Source organism: Thalassophryne amazonica, chromosome 9 (assembly GCF_902500255.1).
Source record: "Thalassophryne amazonica chromosome 9, fThaAma1.1, whole genome shotgun sequence".
NCBI lineage: Eukaryota > Metazoa > Chordata > Actinopteri > Batrachoidiformes > Batrachoididae > Thalassophryne > Thalassophryne amazonica.
Genome location: NC_047111.1, coordinates 82,301,497 through 82,328,016, shown reverse-complemented (window position 1 = coordinate 82,328,016; position 26,520 = coordinate 82,301,497). Strand labels below are relative to the sequence as shown.

The 26,520-nt window shown below is 41.5% G+C and overlaps 1 protein-coding gene and 2 long non-coding RNA genes across 3 annotated transcripts in view; 1 reads left to right on the top strand and 2 right to left on the bottom strand.

Annotated features, from left to right (window-relative positions):
- Positions 1–26,520, bottom strand: part of LOC117517969 (spectrin beta chain, non-erythrocytic 1) — a 137,712-nt gene that overhangs the window by 109,735 nt on the left and 1,457 nt on the right.
- On the top strand, positions 2,742–23,833 carry LOC117517522. The gene is made up of 3 exons (XR_004562749.1): positions 2,742–2,752; positions 18,696–18,701; positions 23,703–23,833. It is a non-coding gene; the product is annotated as an uncharacterized LOC117517522 (long non-coding RNA).
- On the bottom strand, positions 16,943–26,520 carry LOC117517521. Its single transcript, XR_004562748.1, has 3 exons — positions 26,509–26,520; positions 24,421–24,426; positions 16,943–17,075 (listed from the first exon to the last, which is right to left on the bottom strand). It is a non-coding gene; the product is annotated as an uncharacterized LOC117517521 (long non-coding RNA).

The following is a 26,520-nucleotide window of genomic DNA, read 5'->3' as shown; positions in this document are numbered from 1 at the left end:
GGAGATGAAACACTGTTGGTCAACTAGAAGAATGTCAAACATGCAGAGACGGTAGCCTTGCCCCTCAAGTAAACTGTAAAACAGCTTTCCATTCCAGACAGCAGAAAGGGAGGGACCGGAAGCTAGCAAACACTGTGGTCTCAATGCGCTCCACTGACTGACATGGCAGTTTCACACATATTGTATTACATACACACTCATCTACCACTCCCTCCATGTGGACAGTGTTAAAGACACACTCATAGTACTAAATACAAAAGCAACACTAAAGGCATTTACAATTGGTAATACCAATGAGCAAAAACACATTCTCATTTATCAAACATCATTCAGAAAGTAGGCTATTGAGAGCTACAAAGACACAAATGCTTTAGTCGATATCACAAAAAAAGAAGTGTTATAAGTTTGCACTTCAGTTACCACATCATTTAAGATGTTCCTTAGATGCATATGTGATAACCGACAGCATCAGATTACTGTGTGTAAGACGGTCACAGGCTTTGGGCCAAGACAGAGCCGCGTATTGTCATGAGATACGATAAGGACAGGTGTCCCAGTGATCAGGTGCCAGATTGTCTACCTGCATTAGAGTGGAGCAAGACCTACTATGGTTCTACTGTATAGTTCCTTGTCTCTCTTCACTTTACTTCGCTAAAGTACGAATATGAACAAGAAATCTCTCCAAATTCTCACCGATGTGACTGCAAGCAGCCACAAAATTGCTTAATATTCTGGGGACCCATTTTGTTTCTGATGCAACTGCTGCACCATAATACGACGTACTAGGCCAACAACCCTAATTTTATTCATTCGTTCCTATTCAAACACCAGATTTATGCAAGCTGTTAAACATTACCAACATGGCATAAATAGAAATATTACATATTCAAGAATATTGGCTAGGATAACATTAAAAACAAAGATTGATTAAACGCAAAGATTTCTCCATAAAGTCCAGTACCAACAGCAGATCACGTCTCACTTACCTTGGAGCTGTTTGAACCTTCCTTCCAGAATGTTAGCATATGCACCTGGTAAATATGCTGCTGGGGACAAACAGGGCTCTCTGTCCTGTTCTCCCACTCCATGGCCTGTGTGGAGGATCACTTCACTGAATATTCCACTCAGATACACAGTAAACAAGAGTTCTCCTGCATAGTACAGCAGAGGCAAATCTTTCCCAATAAAAAGGTTCCAACTCTGTTAGATAATCCAGAAGAGAAATATTTTTTGTGCACCCAAAATGGTTTATCCTCGTCGTTGAGAGCTTCTCTGTGCTATGCCTCATTACGGTACAACACCGGCTTTAAAAATGTTGCCGCCTCTTTTTTCTTCATCTACTGTATGTCCCACCTTCTCCAATGAAAGCACAGCAGTGAGTGCATGGGTGGGAGGTTTTCGGTTCAAAGAATCATTTCTAGAAAAAGGAAAAAGAACCAACTGTTCTCTTGTTTCAACCTCCTCCTACAAAGAAATTTGCCACTCCTGTGGCCTCTGCGGCAAAGTAAAAGATCTTTTGGATGTACTTTCCAGCAATTCCTTCCCTCCTAACCCTAAGCACAGCAGACCGGCTGTGGTCGAATGACTGTGTAAACAAAGCCGGCTGTGCCCTCTGAAATTGTTCAATTTGCTAAGGTGCGTTTGGGGGAGGAGCACAACTGACAATCATGGTGGCAGAGTGAGGGAAGGAGGAGGCGTAGAGCAGTTCAGCCACTTTGCTCAGAGAAGCTTGAAGGCGGATTATTCCATTCCACCTTAATCCAGAAGAACGAGGTGTGGCCTGCCAAGAAGGTAAATCACAAAAGCTGTCCCTCAGATTGAACATCTTACCTTGCTGCCTCAGTTTGTGTTTTCTTCTTTATTTTTATCAACAACATGTGAGCTGCAGGGGTGGTGACCAAGTGGTTAATGTGCTTGGTTTCAGTTCAGAAGGTTCCGGGTTCAAATCCCACCCCTGCCACATTTCTCCATGTAATGTGGAGTTGCGTCAGGAAGGGCATCCGGCGTAAAACTTGTGCCAATTCAACATGCAGATCCACCTTGGATTTGCTGTGGCGACCCCGAGTGCAAACAAGGGAGCAGCCGAAGGGACTTACTTATGTGAGCTGCCTCTATCTGCTCATGAGGTTGGAGGCGTTAAGACAGGAAGGAAGTAGTTGAGAAAGTCTCAGCAACAAGCTCTTTCCTGCCCGAGCAACAATTGAAAATGTGTGCTTGCGTATATTCTTTGTTTCATGGTGGATGGATAGATAGGTATGACGGTTACACACGAATATGTATGTTCCTCTAAAACTATAACTACAACTACACCATGTAGACATATTTTATGTATTCCTAAAATAAATTTCGAACTCCTACAATGCACCCCTTATTGAGGAGTCAGTCGGTAATTTGCCATTTATGTTTAACTGGATTAGAATATCAAATTGTTTTTTTAAACAAAAAGTATCCAAATGCATGCATATCCAAATCAAATAAACACTGAGCGCTGGGCAGTAAAACAAAAATAGAAAGTGTCAGCACACCAATTATTGTTCCCAAGAAAAGCTGCATACTTTATTAACCGACAAAGTAACGTGTTGGGCGACACCCTTTCTTCAGACCAATGTCAATGTGAAATTAGTTGCTTGTTAACACTGACACAACATACACCCATATTTAAAAATAACAGACACCTGAAGTGGCAAAAATATGCATTTTAGTCAACACTGAACACAGCCTTTTAGCTGATGTTGACTTATTAAGAAAACAAGTTTACATGTGCACAACTACGTTATCTCAAGTACTGAGTAAACCTCACAAATGACTGTGAAAATCTACTGAATAAAGCTTCAGAACACTGACATGAATGTTTCCTCTTTCTTGCAGCTATTGAATGTCCCCAAGAGAAGCTCACTTACAACTAATTACTACTTGGCCACAAGTTGCATAAAACTGTAACCTCTCAGGACCAAGGTCACAGCCAGTAGTAGAGAGCTCAGTGGTGTGGCCAGGGGGTTAGTGTTAATCAGCTCTGGTTGTGTATTTTTTCACCCTCTCTTCTACCTTTGTCCTGGTGACTGAGGAGCATCTGGATGGATCTCATTAAAAGAACAGCCGCCCTAGTCCTTTTGTGACGCAACGTTTTATGAGTAAGGCTGGACTAAAGAAATCCAAAAAGCAAAACACACCTCACCCTCTGATGAATTTGGGGCTATGCTACTGTGACCAGAAGTACATGATGAACAGATTAATATTAAATTATTGTAATTGCTATGCAACTTAATAAAATGACTATATCAAACATACAAATCTCAGACAGGACAAGAGGAATTCTTTCAGTCTGTGTCTACTTGCCAAACCTGATGAGCCCTGTGGTTTGACTAAAACATTACACAGAGACAGAGAGGAACAGGGAGTGAGATTAATCACTGGGATCAGGGTCAGTCCTCCAAAGGGAGGTGTGGAGTAGGTCCTGCATCATGCATACTGGAATTAATGATAATGAATGATGTCTGGTGGTCTGGTATGGTGAATGAACAGAAGAGAAAGAGGGACCTGATAGGGGAGGAAATCCTTCTCCTGAGCATGTACAGTATTTCTTCCATGTCATGCCTCAATCCAATATAAAGAACCCCAGAGAAGATAAACTTCAAACAATGGCAGTAAATATCTGATGGGGAATTCCCTAGAACAAATGTGGTTAATTTCTGTTGCGAGACTCAATATTTCAGTAGCTAAATATGTTCGAAAGCAAGAGGACCATTAGAGTTCAAACGCTATCATTCAAATTTGTTTATTGATTCTGAATTCATGACATGTAGTATAGTGTATGGTTAAAAGGGTGTAACAACTAACCAATACATATAAAAATGATTTTAAAGAGATACAACTACATCAATACATGGATCCTTGAATTAATTTAAATGTACTACAAACAGGTCAAATGTTTGATTTTCATGTGATAAATCTGTTGAATTGAGCCAATTATGCTTCCACTTCCACATTGTGAAACTTTTGTGAAAATTCAAAGGTCAGCACAAGTCTTTCATGAGACTGGTCACACGGTGGCAAAATGGATACATGTACCCAATTCATTTTTTTTTGTTTGGTTCACAGTTAGTTGATACTGTCAGACGAGTTCAGAATGCCAATTCTGCCAAGGCAGCTTGTAACTGATGCTAAAATTAATTGTATATAGGTTACCATAACAAGTACGAATATGATCCCAAATTTCCTTTGTTCATTTCGGTTAATAATTGCACTATTATTTACAGCTGAAACAACTAATCGAGTTAACTGATTAAATCGATTATTAAAATAGTTGTCAACTAATTTAGTCATCGATTAGTTGCTAAATAACTTTGTTTTACCGCAAATGTTTCGTTTCTTCCATATAATCAACAGAGCTTTGCTTTGAATCTTGAACCAATGAAGGAGTGCTTCGAGTTGCTGCTTAGTTGGTTTCATTGTTTTATTTCGCTTTATCTTAATTTTTCCCCACTAAAACCCTAAACAGCATATGTCTGTGAGGAATATTTACCTTTTTTATGTTAAACTGACCTGTTATGGTCTTCTGAAACAGTTGATAGATGTATTTTATGCTAATGCCGATGCTAACGCATTAGCATGTCTATGGCATTTTCAATGTTAAAGTTAGCATTAAGTTGCTGGCATTCAGCATGTTTGTGCATTTGTTTTCTGTATAATAATTAATGGCTCAGCGTTTGTTGCCATAAAAGAGTAAAATGTATTACACATTATAATATTTAAAATTTTTCATTTATATATTATTAATAATAGCAACAATAATAATAGTAATAATAACTAATAATGCTACAATACAATTTTAGAGAAAGAGACATGAGTCACATCTGTCATTGTGAAATGACCACATAGTTTACAAGTTATACAGAGAATGTTTGCACATATAATGAGTCAGGCTATAGTTTTTGATTTAGGTTTTATGGTTAACTGGTTATGCTAATTGCTCATTTGCAGCAACAAAATACCTCTTTTTTCACCATACATTTTATGACATTTATATGTTTCAATGTTGCTTTATGGCAAGCTCAGCACTTTGATAAAGCAATGCCATTTGAAATAATTATTTTGTGCTTTAATATAAACTGTTTTATTCTTTATTATTTTATATTCAACAGCCAAGGAACATTTGACGATTTGTTGATTTTCAAGTATTTTATGTTTTCAAATAATGTTCTGTAAATAAGTGATGGAAGGAGAGAAAAACTGGCACATTTTTAAAAAATTCCCTGCTAATCCGATTAATCGAGGCGAAACCCCATCAGATCATCGATGATCCAAATAATCGTTGTTGCAGCCATACTATTATTTAAAGCAACGACTAACATGGCCTTACAGCTTAAGATGTTTATTTATTTGAAATTCCATGTGCTTAAGAGATAAAAATCCATGCAATCGCACGACCCGGAAGTGCATGTGAGCAGAAGCGGGGAGAAACAGTCGAGAGAAGTCAGAGTAATACGTAAACTGTGAGAAAGACAAAATCTGACTATGATATCATTCTACTACTGGTCAAGCAGGTGCACACATTTTCACGGTGTTGTACGGGTGTTCTACAGTTGTTCCATGGCTGTTTCACCATCTGAATAAAATAAATAAATGTCTGTGGACATCAGTAAGGAGCGTGAAGTCCTTTTGTGCAGACCAGTAGTAGTAGTAGTAGTTACACAGCTGACTTCTTCATGGCTTCTATGCTACACTTGCTGCTGTCCCAGTGGTGCACAAAAGCAAGCAGAGGCAGTGGAAATGTGTTGCAGTACACTGAAATGAGAATATATATGTATGTATGTATGTATGTATGTATGAACATAACCAAGCCACTTATATTGTCCAGCTAAAACAGCGATGGTACGTGATATCGACAGAGTTTTCAAAGTGCAGCAACCTTACTGTGTCCTACCATGGAGCTTTCTGCTATTAAAAACATCAAACTGTTTTTGAGTGTGCGGCTGAGTGTTGTTTTTAAAAAGGCAAATGTGCTCAGTGTGGCTTGACAACCCAACATGAAAAAGACTGCACAGTGGTTGTTTATGCAAAATACACACTGGTTATAGCACAATGAAGGCAATCTACTCTTAAAGACACAGCAGCTGCCAAGAATAAAACAATGTTAGAGACAGAAAAAAAGTGTGACTCAGAGAAGGTAAATGAGAAACAAGTGTAAGTAAGTAGCAGACTACAGAATGGAGAAGGCCCTTACATTTAGGGCTAAGTAGTAAAAATGAGGGCGGGAGCTGGGGCCTATAGGGAAATGGGCTGCTGCAGCATGTCAAAGAATGCGCCCTTCATGCCTGTACTTGAGGAAGAGTGATGGTATCAGCAACATTCACTCAGAAGCAGCAGCAGCAGACACTCCCCCCCCCCCCCCCCCCACACACACACACCCACACAGCTGGTACAGTATTTTATTCAGTAGGTGACAAATTACAGCCTTCTACTGATTTTTATAATGAGCTGAGAAGAAGATGGAGATTTTCTTTTATACAACACATAAAGAACATGCAGCCAAAATGCAAAGATACGATGTTAACTTTAACATGAATAGAAATTATTATAGTTGCATTTCAAGTGAAATGATCTTAATTTTAAAGAACTACTTTTGACAACAGTAGCAGACAAAGCTCACCAGAGCCTGTGATTATACGTGAGTCTATGTGTCGGGGTACCTGCCTGTGCTCCCCTCTGCTGGGTTCTACATAATACTACAACTAGTTTTAACTGTGAACACAATGTGCTTTCTTAATTTTTTCCTCTAAAACAGTAAAAATATAGAAGCACTAATATTAGCCCTTTTTCCACAAGGAACTGCTTAAGTTATGCAAAACAAAATATTCTACAAAAGCAGGCTTGATATTTCGATCAGTTTTCTTCATTAGTCTGTTCCCAAGAATGTTGGCTTCAGTCTGAAATCAAGTGACACATATGAAACAAAATAAGAGCAAGGAATGAGGGCTCTTCGGACAGGTAAAAACTGTATCAGAATCAAATGTGCATAAGGCTGCAACAAGCTTGAGTATAACTAATTCAGACACAACACATGCTAGACAAAAGAGAGACAAGGTGGAGCAGGACAGATGAAAACATGTCCCATTATCTGACCACTTTCATGTTCAAGTACTCAATCTCATTCTGTGTCATCTATTCTGCATTTCTAAGTTAAGGAACCAAAGTGATGCACATACAGACAACAATATCCATGTCAATATTGCAACAGGTGCTTCCCAAATGAAGCCCTTACAGGTTGGATTGTGGATCCAAGGTGGTGCAGCACCTTTCTAAAAAGGTTACATCACGCTGTCACAGTGCTTATTTCACTTTTAATAATACAGTTCCATTATATAAAGCAGCATCAAACAAGGTGGAAATGATTTTCTCCCACACCTGATGAAAGAAATCACCTTTATCACATATTACAACACAAATCTGTTGTATTCTCGTAAACCAGTCCTCATGAGATACAAGAAAAAAATAGGGCTGATTATTTATTTATTTATTATTTTGCAAAGATGCTGCTACTACAGCCTTAACTCACCTTTTAAATGAAATCTTGTTCAGTTGTGGTCAGGCATTTACATGCACTAATTGCAGGCATGAATGTTACAGATAATTTTAGGCTTTTCATGATGTCTTTGAACTGTTCTGTTGCCAGGGTGGACTGTTTGCACAGCATACATCAGTAATGCTTAAAAAACAAAACAAACAAGAACTGGGTGCACAAGCTGAACTTCTCTAATCACAGGGCCAAAGGTATACATACAGGCTCAAATATATACATTTTTATATCTTTTAATAAGGGGTGCTGAAGGTTCTAAAATGTTTTAACATGACAAGGCCAAGGCCTATTAACCCCTCACTAGTGATCATGATGGACAACAGCTGGTAGTTTCTCTTTGTCAGCATAAAGAGGATGTGTTTGACAACACTCAGAGTGACCAATACTCAGAACGACGGGAAAGTCCAAGGAACTCAGTGAAGATCTAAGAAGGACAATTGCAAATTTTTACAAGTCGGGAAGGTCTCTTGGAGCTATTACTAAACAACTGCAGATTTCAGATCATTAGTTCAAAGGTCTGGAAGAAGACCCAAACTATCAACCTCAGATGAGAAGAAATTGGTTAAGGTGTTCAGAACAACCCAGGAACCACCAAGGCTCAGGTTTACCATGAACTAGAAAGTGCTGGAACACCAGCATCACTATCCACAGTGAAGCAAGTCTTACACTGCCTTGGAACGAGATGGTGAGATGGTGATGACCAAGAAAGAAGACCCTAGTCAGTTTTTTGGCAGGTTAAATTGTTTATCAGCGTGATGCAAGTGGTGGGCACAGATAACAAAAAAATTAACTTCAATAACAGATAATCAGATAACTGAAAAGTTATCTTTGATAAAGATAAACCGATAAACCACCCAAAAATGTATCGGAAGTTACAGATAATCGATAACCGATAAATTCCAGTATTGGCTCTGGTACATTTGCAATTACTAAGAAGCTGAAATTGACTTTTAACACGATCGCTTTTGGAAAGCATCAAAAGCGATAAAAGACCCAAAGAATGAGCCAGTATTTCCATGTTTGGCCATGCTGCCCCCTGTAGGAAGCTGCACAGAAGAATCCTGAAAGCACCCACAAAATGAGCTCTCTACTAATTACAATGCTCCGGTCAGGCGGAGGTCTTGAAAAATAAAGTCATACTAACTTATGGTTTTGTGAAAATACTGATAGAATAACTCCATTAATGTCAATTCTGTCATTTGTACAAAGTTAAATATAACATATATCTTTTAATGTTGAATAATGCACTAATTCTGAGGTTTTGTAACAAACAGACTGGAAAGCATTCTGGGTAAAAGTGCCTCTGCTAAACACTGATTGGTTCAGTCATTCATTATGTAAACCAACATGTTAATGTAATGTGTGTCGTGTGTTGGTTTAAAGATAAATGTGCTTTTGTAAAATATTCCATTTTTATTTGTAAAAACAGGCATTTTTTTTTCCAACATTCTTTTTATTGAATTTTATAATAAACACAAAAATAAATCACATGTCCTTGAACAAACATGTACAAACAACAAACAAATCCTTCTTAGCACAGATCAGTTTTGGGGATGATATTTCAGGCTTACAGTCGGTCTTAGTTTAGTCCATATACACATTGAAAGAAAAAGTAATAATAATTACCATATTATATGCATACCATTTGGGAACTGCAGAGGGCTAATCATTTGTCCAGGCACCCCCATAACCTCTGCCAAATCTGTCCTTGCCATGTAATTAATAAAGGGATCCCAAATTTGATGGAATTTGTTTAGTTGGTGTTTAAAAGTTATTTTTTCTAAAGGAAGAGTCGCAGATATTCCGATAACCATCTACTTATTTTAGGTCTTCTAATATTTTCCAGTAAAGAGCAATCACTCGTTTTGCCAGAAGCAAACCTAAATTTACAAATAATTTTTGTTTCTGTTAATTTTAAATTTCTCTGGGTATAATCCCAAAATGAACAGCCGAGGTGATAGAGGTATCCGGATATGTAAAATATTTTGAATGGCCTCCTTTACCTCATGCCAGAATTTCTGTATTTTGTACACTGCCAGATACAATGGAAAAATGTACCTTTTTCTCTTTCACATTTAGGACAAATATCAGGGATGTCTTTGTTAAATCTATTGAGCTTTTCGGGAGTAATATAAGTACGCATCAGCCAATTATACTGCAGCAATTTCAAACGAGTGTTAGTAGTTCTTAATTGTGATTTTTTACAAGCTTCCTTCCAATCATCAATTGATATATTTTCATTCAGGTCCTGTCTCCATGCCTCCAGCCAATCCCCAGATGTCTCATTGCTCCCATCCATAAGACATTTGTATATTATGGAAATACAACCCTTTGCCAGGCAATCCATACACATTAATTCCTCCAACACAGACAATGCAGGGATATTCAGTGATTGTTTTTGCTGTTTTCTAATAAAGCTTCTCAATTGTAGGTATTTAAAGAAATGATTACGAGGTATATTAAACCTGCCAGCTATTTCTTCAAATGTCAATGTTTTCCTTTTATCATAAAGATCTCCATTTTTTCCTCAGTTGTCTGATAGCCAAAGCTTAAATCCCCATCTGATCTTGCTGGAGGAAAAAAATAATTTCCCCATATTGGGCTGAAGACAGAGAGGACATTTCGCTCAAATAGTTTTTAACCTTTTGCCATACCACAATCATATTTTTCACAATAGGATTCTTTGTATTATTTTTCAGAGTCTTAACATTTGCTGAGTACAGATATGTAGGAAAGGATACATGTAGGTGCAGTTCCTCCATTTTCTTCCATAAAGGTGTCTCCTCTTCTGTAAAGTAAAACATCAATGTTCTTAACTGAGCTGCCCAATAGTACAAAAGTGGGTTAGGACAGTTCAGCCCCCCTCTGTCAAAGGGCAGGTACAACAAAGACAGCCGTGTCCGGGAACGTCTATTATTCCACAAGAACCCAATAAACAGTTGTCTTAAGTGAGGTGAATAGGATATTTGGAGGAGGAAGTGGAAGGTTTTGAAAAAGGTACAGCAATTTCGGCATTATATTCATTTTAAGAATGTTTAATTTTTCCTATTAAAGACATTGGTATAGGTTTCCACCTATCCAGTAATTTTGAAATGTCTTGCAATAATGGTTCATAGTTATTAGCTACAATATGTTTAATTTGTGGGACAATTTGAATGCCCAGATAAGTAAAGCTATTAACAATATTAAACTGGTTGGCTACTTTAGGAGGGTTTTTAGTTTCAGATTCATTCAAAAACATTATTGAGGATTTAGATTTATTCAGTTTGTATCCTGATATTCTTCCAAATGCATTAATAAGTTCTAATAATATAAGGATAGATTTCTCGATGTTTTTAAGAAAACTATTACATCATCTGCAAATAATGCCAGCCAGTGGTCCTGTCGTCCAATTGATATACCCTTTAGTGTCTTATTTGTTCTGATAGTGATTGCCAAGGTTCAGTGGCCATAATGAAGAGTAATGGGGATAATGGATCCCCCTGCCGACATCCTCTTTGTATTATTATTGTTCCAGAAGTATTATAATTAGTTATGATTTCACCAAATGGTTGAGTGTAAAGCAATTTTACCCATCTTTAAGTTTTCTCCTAAACCAAAACGTGAAAGAGTTTCAAATAAATATGGCCATTTCACTCTGTCAAAGGCTTTCTCCGTATCTAGAGACAGTATTGCAGTATCTGGGGTTCCCCTCTCTTCATGCAGTATATTAAGGAGTTTTCTGACATTATGAAAGCCTTGCCTTCCTTGTACAAAACCATTCTGATCTATGTGAATAATATTCAGGATGACCTTCTCTAGCCTCCTGGCAAGTATTTTACTCAGAATTTTCAAGTCCACATTCAAAAGACTAATTGGCCTAAAATTTTCACATCTATCATTTGATTTGCCTGGTTTAGGTAATACAGTAATTAATGCTCCTCTCAAGGAGGTCAGCAGGAGTCCCTTATCGAAAGATTCTTTAAACATCTCTAGTAGTGGCAACATTAATCTTTGTTTGAATACTTTATAAATTTCAATCGGTAACCCATCAGGTCTAGGTGTTTTCCCTCCTTTAACGCTATCAATAGCCATCGATACTTCCTTTAAAGTTATATCCTTCTCTAGTTCCCCTTTAATTATTTCTGATATTTTGGGAATGTGAATATTGTCCAAAAAGTTTTCCATTTCCGATACATTCCCCTCCATTGCAGAGCTATAAAGTTTTTCTATCGAAATTCCTGAAGGTCTTGTTTATTTCGATTGGTTCTATTATTTCACTGTCCTCTTTTAATAAATGGGTAATAAGTCTCTCATTCTGTAGTTTTTTAATACGCCATGCCAACACTTTACTGGCTTTTTCACCTTGATCATAGAATGTTTGTTGTAATCGTAACAGACTAGACACGGCTTTTGATGCAGACATTTCATTATATTGTGTTAACAAAATCAGTTCTTGATGAGTAGCCTGTAAGCCTGATTGATAATACTTATCTTCTAAGAATTTTGTTATCAGGAATAGTGGACAGAAGGGTCTGGACACAATTGCAGGACTCAACAACGTGGCTTTGGTTCGCAAAGCCGTTTACTGAAGGATTCAGTGGGGTCCGGTACACGGCAAGGCAGTCCAAAACAAGCAAACAGATCAAAAACATCAGGCTTAAGGCGTGGTCAATACAAACAGGCAGGTGGTCGAAACACAACGTGGTAGAAGGACTAGGAGACATGAATACAAGGCTGGAAGCGAAGGCACAAGGCGCAACGATCTGGCGAAGGAGTAGTGCCACCAGTGGGACATAAATCCACCCAGGTGATGAGATGCAGATTAGAAACAGGTGTATGGAAAGATCCAGAAATGGGTGTGGCCAAAACCGAGTGCAACGCCCACCACCAAGAGACACAGACAAGAGAGATAGGGACAGAAAAAGAGCAGGCAGGAAAAAACCCAGCACCGAGAAACCCATAAAAACCTAAAGCACAGGTACAAATCATGACAGGACCCCCTCTAAGGGCTGACCCCCGACGGCCCAGGGGAACCAGTGTGCTGAGCATGAAAGTCCGCGATAAGGTCCGGGTCCAGAATGAAACGGGAGGGGATCCAGGACCGTTCTTCAGGCCCATACCCCTCCCAGTCCATCAGGTACTGCACCCCCCTCCCACGCCGCCGAGACCCCAGGAGGCACCGAACAGAGAAGGCGGAAGGCGGGGGACCGGCAAGAGGGCACAAAAGACTAGTGTGGACAGGCTTCACATGGCTGACGTGGAAGGTGGGGTGCACCTTCATGGACCCGGGTAAAAGCAGACGGACCGAAACAGGGTAATCACCTTAGCGATGGGGAATGGACCAACAAACCTGGGAGTGAGCTTCCTGGGGAGGCCACGGATGGACAGGTGGCGAGTGGAGAGCCAGACTTTCTGACCTGGGGTGTAGGCAGGTGCCGGAGACCTCTTCCTATCGGCTGCGGTCTTATAGGCCATAGACAAACGTTGCAGAGCCCGACGAGGCCACTCCCAGGTTCGCCGGCAGCGAAGGATGAGGGACAAGGCAGAGGGCACCCGGGAGGTCAAGTCTGTGGGAGGAAACAAAGACGGCTGAAATCCATGTGACACATGAAATGGGGAGTAGCCTATGGATGCAGATGGTAAGCAGTTATGCGCTAGCTCAATCCACACTAACTGTGAGGCCCAGGTGGCCGGATGCTGAGAAGCCAGGATACGCAGGCCCTTTTCCAACTCTTGATTAACTCTTTCAGTTTGGCCGTTGGCTTGTGGGTGGTGTCCCGAGGTTAGGCTGGAGGTGACCCCCAGCAGGCGACAGAACTCTTTCCAGAACTGAGAGACGAATTGAGGCCCTCGAACCGAGACTATGTCCTATGGGATACCATGCAGCCTAAAAATGTTAGTCAACAAAACCTCAGCAGTCCCTTTGGCAGTAGGTAGTCCTGGCAAGGGTACGAAATGGGCCATTTTAGAGAGACGATCCATAACCGTTAATATTACTGTGTACCCCTTAGAGGGCGAGAGTCCTGTGACAAAGTCAATGGAAATGTGAGACCAAGGTCTCGTTGGAATGGGCAAAGGCAGTAATTTACCGGATGGTGAGTGTGTGGAGGATTTATGCACAGCACAGGTCTGGCAGGCCTTGACGTAATCGGTGATATCAGAATGCAGGCAGGGCCACCAAAACCTCTCATGAACAATGTGCAAAGTATTTTTGATACCTGGGTGGCAGGCAAACCGGCTATCGTGTCCCCAGCATATAACTTCCCCTCTTAGGGATGCAGGTACAAATAGTTTCCCTTTAGGGCACCCTGGAGGAACGGGTACGTCACGTGCAGCCGAACGAACCTTAGACTCAATATCCCAGGTGATGGCAGAAACAAAACAAGACTCTGGAAGGACTGTACCAGCTCTGACGGAGCAACTGAAGGATCCCCTTGTCGGGAGAGTGCGTCCGGTTTGCCGTTTTTGGATCCAGGGCGGTATGACAGTACAAAATTAAAACAGCCTAAAGAAAATAGGCCCAACGAGCCTGCCTGGAATTTAACCATTTATCTGAGCGCAAATATTCTAAATTTTTGTGATCAGTCCATACCAAGAATGGCAGTTGTGCCCCCTCAAGCCAATGGCGCCATTCCTCCAGGGCCACTTTAACCGCCAGCAGTTTCTCGGTCACCTATGCTATAATTTCGTTCCGCAGGAGATAATTTTTTTAGACAGAAAAGCGCACGGGTGTAATTTCTTGTCTGATGGGTCATATTGGGACAGGATCGCTCCAACATCTATGTTGGAAGCGTCAACCTCAACCACGAACTGTTGGGCGGGGTCAGGAAGGAGTAGTACGGGGGCTGCTGTAAAGCGACTCTTTAGGACCTGAAAGGCCTCATCACACTCAGGGGTCCAATTAAAAGCCCGGAGGGATGAGGTGACATTGTGCAGTGGTGCGGCTATGGAACTGAAATTACGGATAAATTTACGGTAAAAATGAGTGAATCCGTGAAATCTCTGGACCTCCTTTCGGGTCTTAGGGGTAGCCCAATCGCGAACAGCTGCCACCTTCCCTGGATCCATCCGAATCTCCCCCTTTGAAATCACGAATCCTAAGAACGACACAGTGGATCTATGGAATTCACACTTTTCAGCTTTTACAAATAGGTGATTGCGTAATATGGTTTCCAGAACCGAGCGAACATGCCGCACGTGAGTTTCTTCATCTGGAGAAAAAAAATCAGAATATCGTCCAGATAAACAAATACAAACTTATTCAGATACTCGCGCAAGACATCATTAACCAAATTCTGAAACACTGCAGGTGCATTAGTTAACCCGAAGGGCATGACAAGGTACTCATAGTGGCCTGTGGGGGTATTGAATGCCATTTTACATTCATCCCCCTTGCTTAATACGCACTAAATGGTATGCGTTATGTAAGTCAAGCTTGGTTAAAGATTGTGGCACCCTCTAGTAGTTCAAACGCAGTGGTGATGAGAGGCAGGGATAGCGGTTCTTGACAGTAACATCATTAAGGCCGCGACAGTCTGTGCATGGATGGAGTGACTTGTCTTTCTTTTCCACGAAGAAGAACCCTGCCCCTGCGGGAGAAGACGAGGGTCGAATCAAACCTGCCTCTAATGATTCCTGGATATACTCATTCATGGCGATGCGTTCTGGGGCAGACAGAGAAAACAGTTTTCCTCGTGGAGGACTGGTACCGGGAAGTAGCTCAATGGCACAATCGTAAGGACGATGTGGAGGTAGTGATTTAGCTTTGGTTTTACTAAAAACCTCTGCAAGGTCATGATAACAACGGAACTCCAGTGAGATCGGAAGTAGATGTTACGACTGATTTAGTGGAACTGATTAGGCAACGACCTGCGCAGTCGGGTCCCCAGGAACTAATTTGTCCCGCGGACCAATTAATTGAGGACAATGCCTCTTTAACCAGGGATGCCCCAAATAGCCGAGTGAGTCATTTTATCAAATACGTGAAAACTTATCTCAGAGTGATTTTCTGCAATAATCAACCGGACTGACTCAGTGCAATGAGTGATACGACCAAGCTCACGGCTGTCCACAGCATGCATCACCAGAGGATGTGGGAGGCGGTTTAACTTAAGATGTAGGGACCTGGCGAAAGAAGATTGCATCAAATTAGTGTCTGAGCCAGAGTCAATAAACACCGGCACCATACAGGATGAACGCTCTGAAAAACCTGGCTGTGATTACGTTTTGAGGAGTTACTGAAGAAATGAATTCTGACTCACCCGCAGTACCGGCTGTGATCGCGCGAGGGCACCCCTGGATGACACTCAGTGACCACAATGTCCAGCCCACCCACAATAAAACAAAGGCCAGGTCTTGCGTCGCTGCCGTTCCTTAGCAGTTAGCCGGGGCCATTCCGACTGCGTGGGCTCTTCCGTGGAAGGACGTGGAGGGCTGCAGCCCGGGGGAGGAGGCCCGGTGTGGCGAGCAGGAGTCGTCGCGGTGCGCTGAGTCGGGAGGTGTACGTCGCGTTGAGACTGGTCCGCCAGCGGCGGCGGTGCGGATTGCGAGTGCGATGAGTTCGTCCAAATCTTCCGGAAGGTTAATGGCAACAAGTTTGTTCTGGATCTGGTTGGAGAGCCCGCAGAAAAACACATCCTGGAGCGCCGCCGAGTTCCATTCACTCTTTACTGCCAGGATGCGGAAGTCGATGGCATAGTTAGCGACTCGTCTGCTTCCCTGCCGGAGCTGCATGAGGGAACGGGCCGCCTCCCGTCCCGGCGATGTGTGCTGAAAAACTTGGAGTAAAGCAGTCTTGAACGCCAGGAGGGAGTCGCACGCCGGTGACTGCCTGCTCCACTCTGCCGAGGCCCACGCTGGCGCCCGGCTGGTTAGGTGAGTAATGATGAATGCTATCTTCGTCCGATCGGACGGAAACATTGCTGACATTAACTCAAAGTGAAGTTCACATTGGGTGAGAAAAGGTGTAGCGTCTCCGGATTCCCCGGAGAAATGCTCAGGTCGAGACAGCTGATTACAAAAAACTGGAGCAGCTGTATGTATCGGCGGGGCAGCACTCGCTCCCGGAAGTGGTTGGTTGTTAATGGTGGGGAGCGAGTTAGAGGAGGCCTGATGTGTCACAGCAGCTACAAGCTGATCGATCTGTGAGCTTACAGAGGTCATGAAAGCATCTTGCCGTTTAGTGAGGTCGCAGATGCCAGAACAAAGGTCTCTGAGGCGATCTTCCTGTTCTGCTAGCTGGTGGCTATGATCATGAACCGCTAGATGGTATGTGTTTGAGTCCGCTGTGTCCATTGTTGGCCAGATCGGTTTATCAGGAATAGTGGACAGAAATGTCGGGACACAATTGCAGGACTCAACAACACTGCTTTGGTTCGCAAAGGCGTTTACTGAAGGATTCAGTGGGGTCCGGTACACGGCAAGGCAGTCCAAAACAAGCAAACAGATCAAAAACATCAGGCTTAAGGCGTGGTCAATACAAACAGGCAGGTGGTCGAAACACAATGTGGTAGCAGGACTAGGAGACATGAATACAAGGCTGGAAGCGAAGGCAAAAGGCGCAACAATCTGGCGAAGGAGTAGTGCCACCAGTGGGACATAAATCCACCCAGGTGATGAGATGCAGATTAGAAACAGGTGTATGGAAAGATCCAGAAATGGGTGTGGCCAAAACAAGTGCAACGCCCACCACCAAGCACCAAGAGACACAGACAAGAGAGATAGGGACAGAAAAAGAGCAGGCAGGAAAAAACCCAGCACCGAGAAACCCATAAAAACCTAAAGCACAGGTACAAATCATGACATTTATTCTTTTTTCTAAAGATTTTACTTTCCTATATGTTTCCTTTGCTTTAAAGCTAGTCATACCAATTATTTGACCCCCGATAAAAGCTTTAAATGCCTCGATCGGGTACTACTTGAGGTTTCTGTCGTATTTGTTTCAAAATAGTATTTAATTTGTTCATCTAGGAGGGTAACAAAGCCATCATCCGCTAACCATTTTATTTTAAATCTCCATTTGGGTATTTCGCTTATTAATTTTAAATCATAGTAAATAGAAATGGGTGCATGGTCCGACAGGAGTATTGGATCATAAGTAGCATTTTGAATTTTGTGCCTTAGTAGTACTGAAACTAAAAAGAAATCTATATGTGAATATGATTGGTGTGTACTAGAATAGCATGAATATACTTTATCATTGGGATTACTTTCTCTCCACACGTCAATTAGATTCATTTCTTTCATAAAATGTTGAATCACACATCTACTTTTAGGGTGTGATTGATCTGTTCCCGAACTTTTATCCATCTGAGGGATTACGGTGCAATTAAAGTCACCTGCCATAATACAGGAGCCAGGTAGGGAAGCTACCATAAGAAACACATTTTGAAAGAAACTAGGTTCGTCTATATTTGGGCCATAAACATTTAACAAAATAATTTGTTCCCTAAGAATACTTCCTTGAATAATTAGATACCGTCCTCCCTTATCTTTAATAACTTTATTAACTTGTAATGGGATTGAATCATGAACCAAATCATAACACCTCTTGCTTGAGAAGTAAAAGGAGCTGTCTATATTTTACCCTTCCACCTCCTCCTCACTCTGAGTTCGTCTTCCTGTAATAAATGAGTCTCCTGAAGAAATACAATACGAGGGCTGTCCATAAAGTATAGGTCCTTTTTATTTTTTTCAAAAACTATATGGATTTCATTCATATGTTTTTACGTCAGACATGCTTGAACCCTCGTGCGCATGCGTGAGTTTTTCCACGGCTGTCGGTGACGTCATTCGTCTGTGAGCACTCCTTGTGGGAGGAGTCGTCCAGCCCCTCGTCGGAATTCCTTTGTCTGAGAAGTTGCTAAGAGACTGGCGCTTTGTTTGATCAAAATTTTTTCTAAACCTGTGAGACACATCGAAGTGGACATGGTTCGAAAAATTAAGCTGGTTTTCGGTAAAAATTTTAACAGCTGATGAGAGATTTTGAGGTGAGACTGTCGCATTAAGGACTTTTCACGGTGCGAGACGTCGCGCAGCACTCTCAGGCGGCGTCATCAGCCTGTTTCAAGCTTAAAACCTCCACATTTCAGGCTCTATTGATCCAGGACGTCGTGAGAGAACAGAGAAGTTTCAGAAGAAGTCGGTTTCAGCATTTTATCCGGATATTCCACTGTTAAAGGAGATTTTTTTTAATGAAAGACGTGCGGACGGGTCCGCGTGTCGGGACGCAGCCGACGTGGTGCGGCGGCACAGGAAAAACACCTCCGTGTTGATAACCATTTGTAAAATCCAGGCGGCCTTTGATGGCTTTCAGTGGAGTGAGTATATGAGAAATTGTTTAACAGCTGGACATGTTCCAACTTGTCCTTAAGGCTTCCAACAGAGGTGTTTTTCCTGTGGTGGAGCGTCGCGGCGGCTGCGAGCCGACGCTGCAGTCCGCCTGCACGTCTTTCATTAAAAAAATCTCCTTTAACAGTGGAATATCCGGATAAAATGCTGAAACCGACTTCTTCTGAAACGTCTCTGTTCTCTCACGACGTCCTGGATCAATAGAGCCTGAAATGTGGAGGTTTTAAGCTTGAAACAGGCTGATGACGCTGCCTGAGAGCGCTGCGCGACGTCTCGCACCGTGAAAAGTCCTTAAAGCGACAGTCTCACCTCAAAATCTCTCATCAGCTGTTAAAATTTTTACCGAAAACCAGCTTAATTTTTCGAACCATGTCCACTTCGATGTGTCTCACAGGTTTAGAAAAAATTTTGATCAAACAAAGCGCCAGTCTCTCAGCAACTTCTCAGACAAAGGAATTCCGACGAGGGGCTGGACGACTCCTCCCACAAGGAGTGCTCACAGACGAATGACATCACCGACAGCCGTGGAAAAACTCACGCATGCGCACGAGGGTTCAAGCATGTCTGACGTAAAAACATATGAATGAAATCCATATAGTTTTTGAAAAAAATAAAAAGGACCTATACTTTATGGACAGACCTCGTATTTGATTGTAATATTTAATCCTATTCATAACCTGTTTGATCTTTTTTAGTTTTTGTAGCCCCCTGCAGTTCCAGGATGTAATTTTAACTTTTAGTTCAACCGACATAGTAACATACAAGTATTTATGTATTTCCCCACTGTGTATCTAATTTCCAACCAGGTAACAAAAAAGAAATAAAATAAAATAAACAAAAAGGTAGAACAAACTTTGTTCCCCTTAACTAACATATACACCCCCTTGTTATCCCTAGGGGTTGTTCCCCCTCCAAGAACTAGACCTCCGAAAGGCAAAAATAAAAAACTGTTCCACACAAAGTGAGGATCAGTATAACCTTGCTGATATTTAAAAAAAAAATCTAATTAAAATTAAAATAGTCCTAGCTACTCTGCTACAAATTAAGCCCTCATATAGAATCCAACAATCCAAAAGAATAATAATAGTGTTGAGAAAATAGCCATATATATCTTACTGCAAATTAAACATTGAACTATCACTCATTAACATAAAGTGAAAAAATAAAAACGATGCAAGATATACTTTTTCAACATTTTGTATTATAAAATCAGTATTCCATAATGGAATCTAAGTAGTTGTTTCTGTATCGTCACCTGTACCATCGTCCTGTTGATTATGTGCATGGATCTCCTTGATGAAGTCCTCCACGTCTCTGGCGTTGGTAAAGATGTGCGTGTTGTTGCAGTAAGTCACTATAAGCTGCGCAGGAGGAATCATGCCGTACCTCAGCCCCAGTGCTCGTAGTTGCCGGCGCGCCTTCTCAAACTCTTTCATCTTCTTATGCATCTCCGTGGCCATATCATGATAAAACCTCACATGATGATTCTTGTAGAGGATCTGTCGTTTTGCTCTAGCTGCTGCCATTACCATTTCTTTATCCTTATAACTCAGAAACTGCATTATAAGGGTTCTGGGCGCAGAGTTAGGAGCACATTCTCCTCTTGGTCCTAGTCTGTGTGCTCTGTCCACCGTGAGGCACTGCCGAAGGGGCGGTAGCTCCAACACCTCCGGGAGCCAGCTCTTCAGAAAGCCACAGATATCATTGCCCTCCGCACCCTCAGGAAGGCCGACTAGTCTTACATTAGTGCGGCATGAACGAGTTTCCAAGTCAAGCACTTTCTCTTCTAAGTCTTTATTTTTCTTTTCTAAGCGTTTCGCCTTGACCCGGAGTTCGCCCACGTAGTCCTCAGTAGTGGATATCCTCGTCTCCACCTGTGTGATTCTCTCCGCGCAGTCCTTAATATCTGCTCGTACATTTTCAATCGCATCGAGAATACCATCCAATCTCGGAGAAAACTCAGATCTCAGCTTGTTAATAGCCCCCATTATTCCTGTTAAAGTGTTATCACTTTCTTCAACTGTCTTTGTATGAATTCGGGTGCTCTCATTTGTAGCAGCAGCCACGGTAGTGACATCCTCATTAGCGTTAGCTTCCATAGCATTAGCATCCACCGTAGCCACATCCTCCATAGTACTTTCAGTAGCGTTAGCCTCCGTAGCCTTATCGTTGAGCTTGGGCTTGACAATTGTTGTTGCAAATTTGGATAAGTTAGACTGCTGTGCCCGGTCGCGGCTTATCTTCTTTTGTGGCATCAGTGATTTCTTTAGTACTCACGTTGTTGTTGGATTAAATTTCAGTATTTAAATGGCTTTTAAAGCAGGATTTTGAAAGTTGTGTAGCAGAGCAGGCTTTCACACGTCTCCTCAGCAAGCCGCCATTACCGGAAGTCCCCCCCCCCCCCCAAAAAAAACAGGCATTTTTACGGAGCCCGGGAAGTGTCATCGCTAAATGTTTTGCATGTGGAGAGAATGTTTGATGATGTGCGCACGTTTTATGATGTTGTAAAATGTGCACTCAATATTAGTAAGTAAGTAAGTAAATTTATTTATATAGTGCCTTTCACAGACATAAGTCACAAAGCACTTCACAGGTTAAAATGCAATAATAAATAATAAAAACATAGATAAAACAAAGGACAAGGTTAACAATTGGTCAGTTCTGAAAAGCCTTATCTTGACACCTAAATGTTGGCTTTACACTGTGCGTGTTTTGGCCATTTTTCAGATGATTTTTCATTCGTGCAAGAATTTTTTGGACCGAGTTTCAGGTTAATCGCGCGTCCTGCATCGTGTAGTGGAGTAACAAGCTTTAACATCTCACGACCACCTCCTGCTGCTGAAGAGCTACAAAGCATCCAACCGCAGAGCTGTCTTGTAATGTTTCTTTGTTGTTGTTGTTTTGTTTTAAACTTAATTTGTAAAAAAAAAAAAAAAAGCCATTTGCAAAGCCAAAAAGTTGATTTGACCACCATCTGATAACCGGGTCAAAATAAATAGAACACTGCCATCTACTGGTGCCCAGATGCTTAGTACTTGGGGCGAATACTGCCATGAACACTACTGGCCAGTAGATGGCAGTAGCGGCCTTGAAACTTGCCAAACAAAATTCCAGATAATCCGTCTGCTACATTTAAGATGCATGGAATTTAAACGCAAATACAATAACGTCTATAAACCCAGAGAATATATTTGCGAGAGTTTTAGGCACTAGAGTTTAATGCTGTTGCCCGTGGAGCCTGAACAGAGTGTCTGAAATGCATTTGTACTGTCATGAACGTCTGAGATTACCCTATGCTACCCAATGTATTGCTGCCGGCCGGGCACAGCATGTGCTCACAAAACCTTAAAAATTCGCACATTACTTTAAAATGAAAACCTATATCTGATATTTTCACTTTATAAAACTTCAGACATGACAGTAATTTTAAATAACTTGTCCAAAATGAGTAGGTAAAATTTGAACCATAAGTTAAAAATGTATGCCTCTGGATGACTTGGGTGATATTGCGGTTATATCAGTATGGTGTTAAAGGAAATGATTTTTTTTTTTGGGGGGGGGGGGGGGGGTCACCAGTTCTCCTTTACCTAGAGAGGATAGAGCAGTTTTTTCTGAAAATAGCTCTCTTCTGTTTGCAGAGGGTAGAACAATATACCTATATACCAATATACTTTTAACAGGTAGGTCTCAACTGCTTTTAAGTTTTAGAAAAATGTTTTTCAGTGTTCAGCTTGGTTTACTACGTTATCGGTCTGCAATTCATCGAAAGATAATTAGTCCGATGATGGTTTTTAAAGTTATCTAAAAGATAATCCGATAATGAAAACATTATCTTCGATAATTATCTGTTATCGGATTATCGGAAGTGTGCCCACCACTGGCGTGATGGCCTGTGGAAAAAAACTGTTCCCATATCTCGTTGTTTTGACGTAGAGAGCTCTGTAACATCGACCAGAGGGGAGGAGTTTAAACTGTGTGTGTCCAGGGTGTGAGCTGACTCCGATGATTTATTTTCTGCAGACCTGACAGTTTGTTGAAGTCTGTGCCTGTCATGTTTGGAGGCAGAGGGAAACCAAACAGAGATGGAGATGCACAGGACAGACTGGATGATGGTTGTGTAGAAGATGATGAGCAGTTCCTGGGGCAGGTTGAACTTCCTGAGCTGTCTGAGGAAGTACATCCTCTGCTCCATCAGGAGTCTCCCACATAGACTCCTGATAGTCTATGTGGGAGGTCCACTTCAGATCTTGGGAGATGGTGGATCCCAGGAACTGGAAAGGGTCCACAGTAAGCACAGTGCTGTTGAGGATGGAGAGGTGGGGAGTGATAGTAGGTTCCTCCTGAAGTCCACTATTGTCTCCACCGTCTGGAGCGGGTTCAGCTCCAGAGGACCAACAGTTCCACCTCCTGTCTGTATGGGACATTCATTTATTTTTCATACCCGCTTAATCCAATCAAGGGTCACGGAGGGGCTGGAACCTATCCCAGCAGTCATAGGGCGTGAGGCAGCGTACACCCTAGACAGGACGCCAGTCTATCACAGGGCCACATGTAAACAGACAAATGCATTCGTACTTGCATGCACACCTAATGTCAATTTTGAGTCAGCAATTCACCTAACCTGCATGCCTTTGGAAGTGGGAGGAAGCCGGATTACCCGGAAGGGACCCGTGTGAACATGGGGAAAACAGGCAAGTTCCATATAGAAAGGACCAGGCAGGAAGTGATCCCAGGACCTTCCTGCTCTGACATAACAGTACTAACCACTAAACCACTGTGCCACCCATATGAGCAGGGGTGTATGCATATATTTGAGTGTATGTATAATGATGATCCTGTGTGGATTAGAGAAGATCCCAAATAAATTCAAACTTGTTCACCCAATTCTTGTTTTTTAAAATCATTAATGATGTATGCTGTACAATCACACTACCCTTGCAAAAGAACAGTTCAAGGACATCATTATAAGCCAAAATTAAGCCCAAAATTACCATGACATTCATGCCCATGATGAGTGTATGTAAACATCCAACCACAACTAGTGGTGTCACGGATCACAAAAACCATGTTTCAAATTGGATATGGTTTTCTTTCTTTGGATCAGCAAATTAAAAAAAATAATAAAATAAAAAAAACAAGGCATCCAATGTTTTACATAATATTTCAAAAGTTAAACAAAGAAGAAGAAGAAATAGAGCAAAGCTGATCTAAGTTCATAACTTCAAATTCTTTTTCAAAAAGATGAGGATACCTATATTGTCTGGTGGGAGAGGAACAATAATAACATTATTTATAACCTATTCAGGACAAATACATTTGTCCAACGATCACTGATCAGCATTCATTCAGATCAGTGGTCTTGGTGAGCAGATCCTTGGAAAAAGTCGGGAATACGGTTCTCATTATTTTCCAGGGCAGTGAATTTTCTGCCAGGTTGGCTGTGCGAATGCATGAATTATGATGCAGGGTTCTGTGAGTTCAAGACCATAGGGAAAAGACGACAGACACTTCACCTTGAACTCTCTTAATTTTTTGAGTCTGTCGGATTTTGGATCCAGAGGTGCTATCTGTAGTGGAGCATGATACTGTTTTAGCCCATTTTAACAGGCGCTGTCAATGTGCAGCTGGAATTCCCCGTGAGGCTGTTTTTACAGGCTGCCTGAACATACAACTGCATCTGTTCCACTTTTCATCATTAGTGCATCAACAACAGACACCTATAAGCATGCACCAAGCTGTGTCTAAAGCAAAACATGAGACTGTTTTTAACAGGCTGCATTCACGACTGATCAACAGGTAGAAATCAGCCTCTTCTCACAATGTCATTTTACCATGACCTGCATCAAATTTAATGCAGTTATCACTTTAAAACCATGTCCTCATGACACAAAACCAGGACTTGTGTAAACACTGCAATTAATCTGCACCTACACATATGTTCCCAACCAGGGGGGCAGTCCGTACAGATCACAGATCAACTATGATCTGTTACACCATTAAACACAGCTGTATACAGAAGTATTCAGGTCCTTTACAGGCCCTCAGGCCCATTGGTGCTAGTGCTTTATCCTAAAAGGCCCGGGTCCCACTGGGAAGAGGATTAATGCGCATGAATTGAGTATACAAATTACAGGCGTTCATTGTTGTCCGCAACAAAACTAGCCAAAAATGACAAATGTCTCAGTATGAATTACAGATATATTAATAATGTATAGCAAATATATGATGACAATACGAATGTATAACGCATGTATTGAAAATGCATCGCGCATGTGTGGCTGGGCAACAGCGGTTGCATTGCACTGTGCGCAGCATCTGCACTGCGGTCCTAAAAGAAGTGCACTCGGGGCCTGTCGGCATCACTATTCACACCAACACCACAGCCTCTGGAACAATTGCTGGACTTGGACACGTTGATTCGTATGTTGTTGGATGCAGCAACTATCACACTACGTCTTTGGGAATCCATAACTACATCTGTACGTCTCCCACAGCTGGACTGGCAAGGACTGGCAGGTATGTTGATTTCTGTTTGTTATGCATTTGCAAATTGCCCGCAAATCAGATGCAAAGCAGATGTAATACAAACGCTTTATTCGTGGCCAATCTGTATGCATTCGCCACAACTTATTTTAGTTTGTGATGTGGACATGATAGGCATGCTATTATTCTTGTACACCACTGTTCCAGTCCGCTGCCAAGCCACAATACCCCGTCAGTTGCAGATATCAGTGGTAATGGTGGATATACAGCGCATCGACTGAGTATGCATTGCGTATGTAAGGACTGGGCCCTAAGATACTGTAACATAAAGCAGATGGGAAACTACTATGACCCACGGTGCAGAGGCACGTTCAATCCTTCACAGGTTACTTCCAAACCGGTACTCATTTACAGCTGGGAGGACTGAGACAATACAGATGAAATGTCTTTTCCAAGGACACAGAAAGGTAGCATGATCTATATAACCTGTCGAGTACATGACTGTACATAAAAGAGAGAGGAAAAGAAAATGACATTCAAAATAATAAATTGGCAACCTTTAATTTCTAAGCACTGCTTTTCACCAGGCTATACCCCAACGTCTACTGGACCTTCCACCTAATTCCAATCACTGCTTATAACGTCTTTGTGAATTGACAGCAAGGCTTGTCCTCATTTTGGAAGTATTTTTGTCTTGCCCTATAAAGACAGAATCATGCCTTTTGGGACAAAAATGTGGAATTAGGTTTGTACCTCAGACAACTGAGCCTAATTAGATTTTTATATACTACTGAAAGTCTGATTTCATCTCTTCACATCACCTATGATAATAGATTTTATGCTCAAAAGAAAAAAAGTACCATATTTGTCAATATAATAATATTAAAACCTGAAAAGTGTGCCAATACAACTGGTTTTGCATGGTTGTGAAGCACGAGGCAGTTCACAACACAATGTTAATAACTGAGATATTGTGAGTTTCTAAAATGCTATTTGAGTCTTTTCATATTATGTCTTCTACAGTTTGTCAGTCTCCCTGATGCAAGGACCAACTTTACACAAAGCCGTGTCAAAAATCCACAGCAGCAGGCATTCACAGCGCATCTCAGCCATTTCACAAACAAAAAACT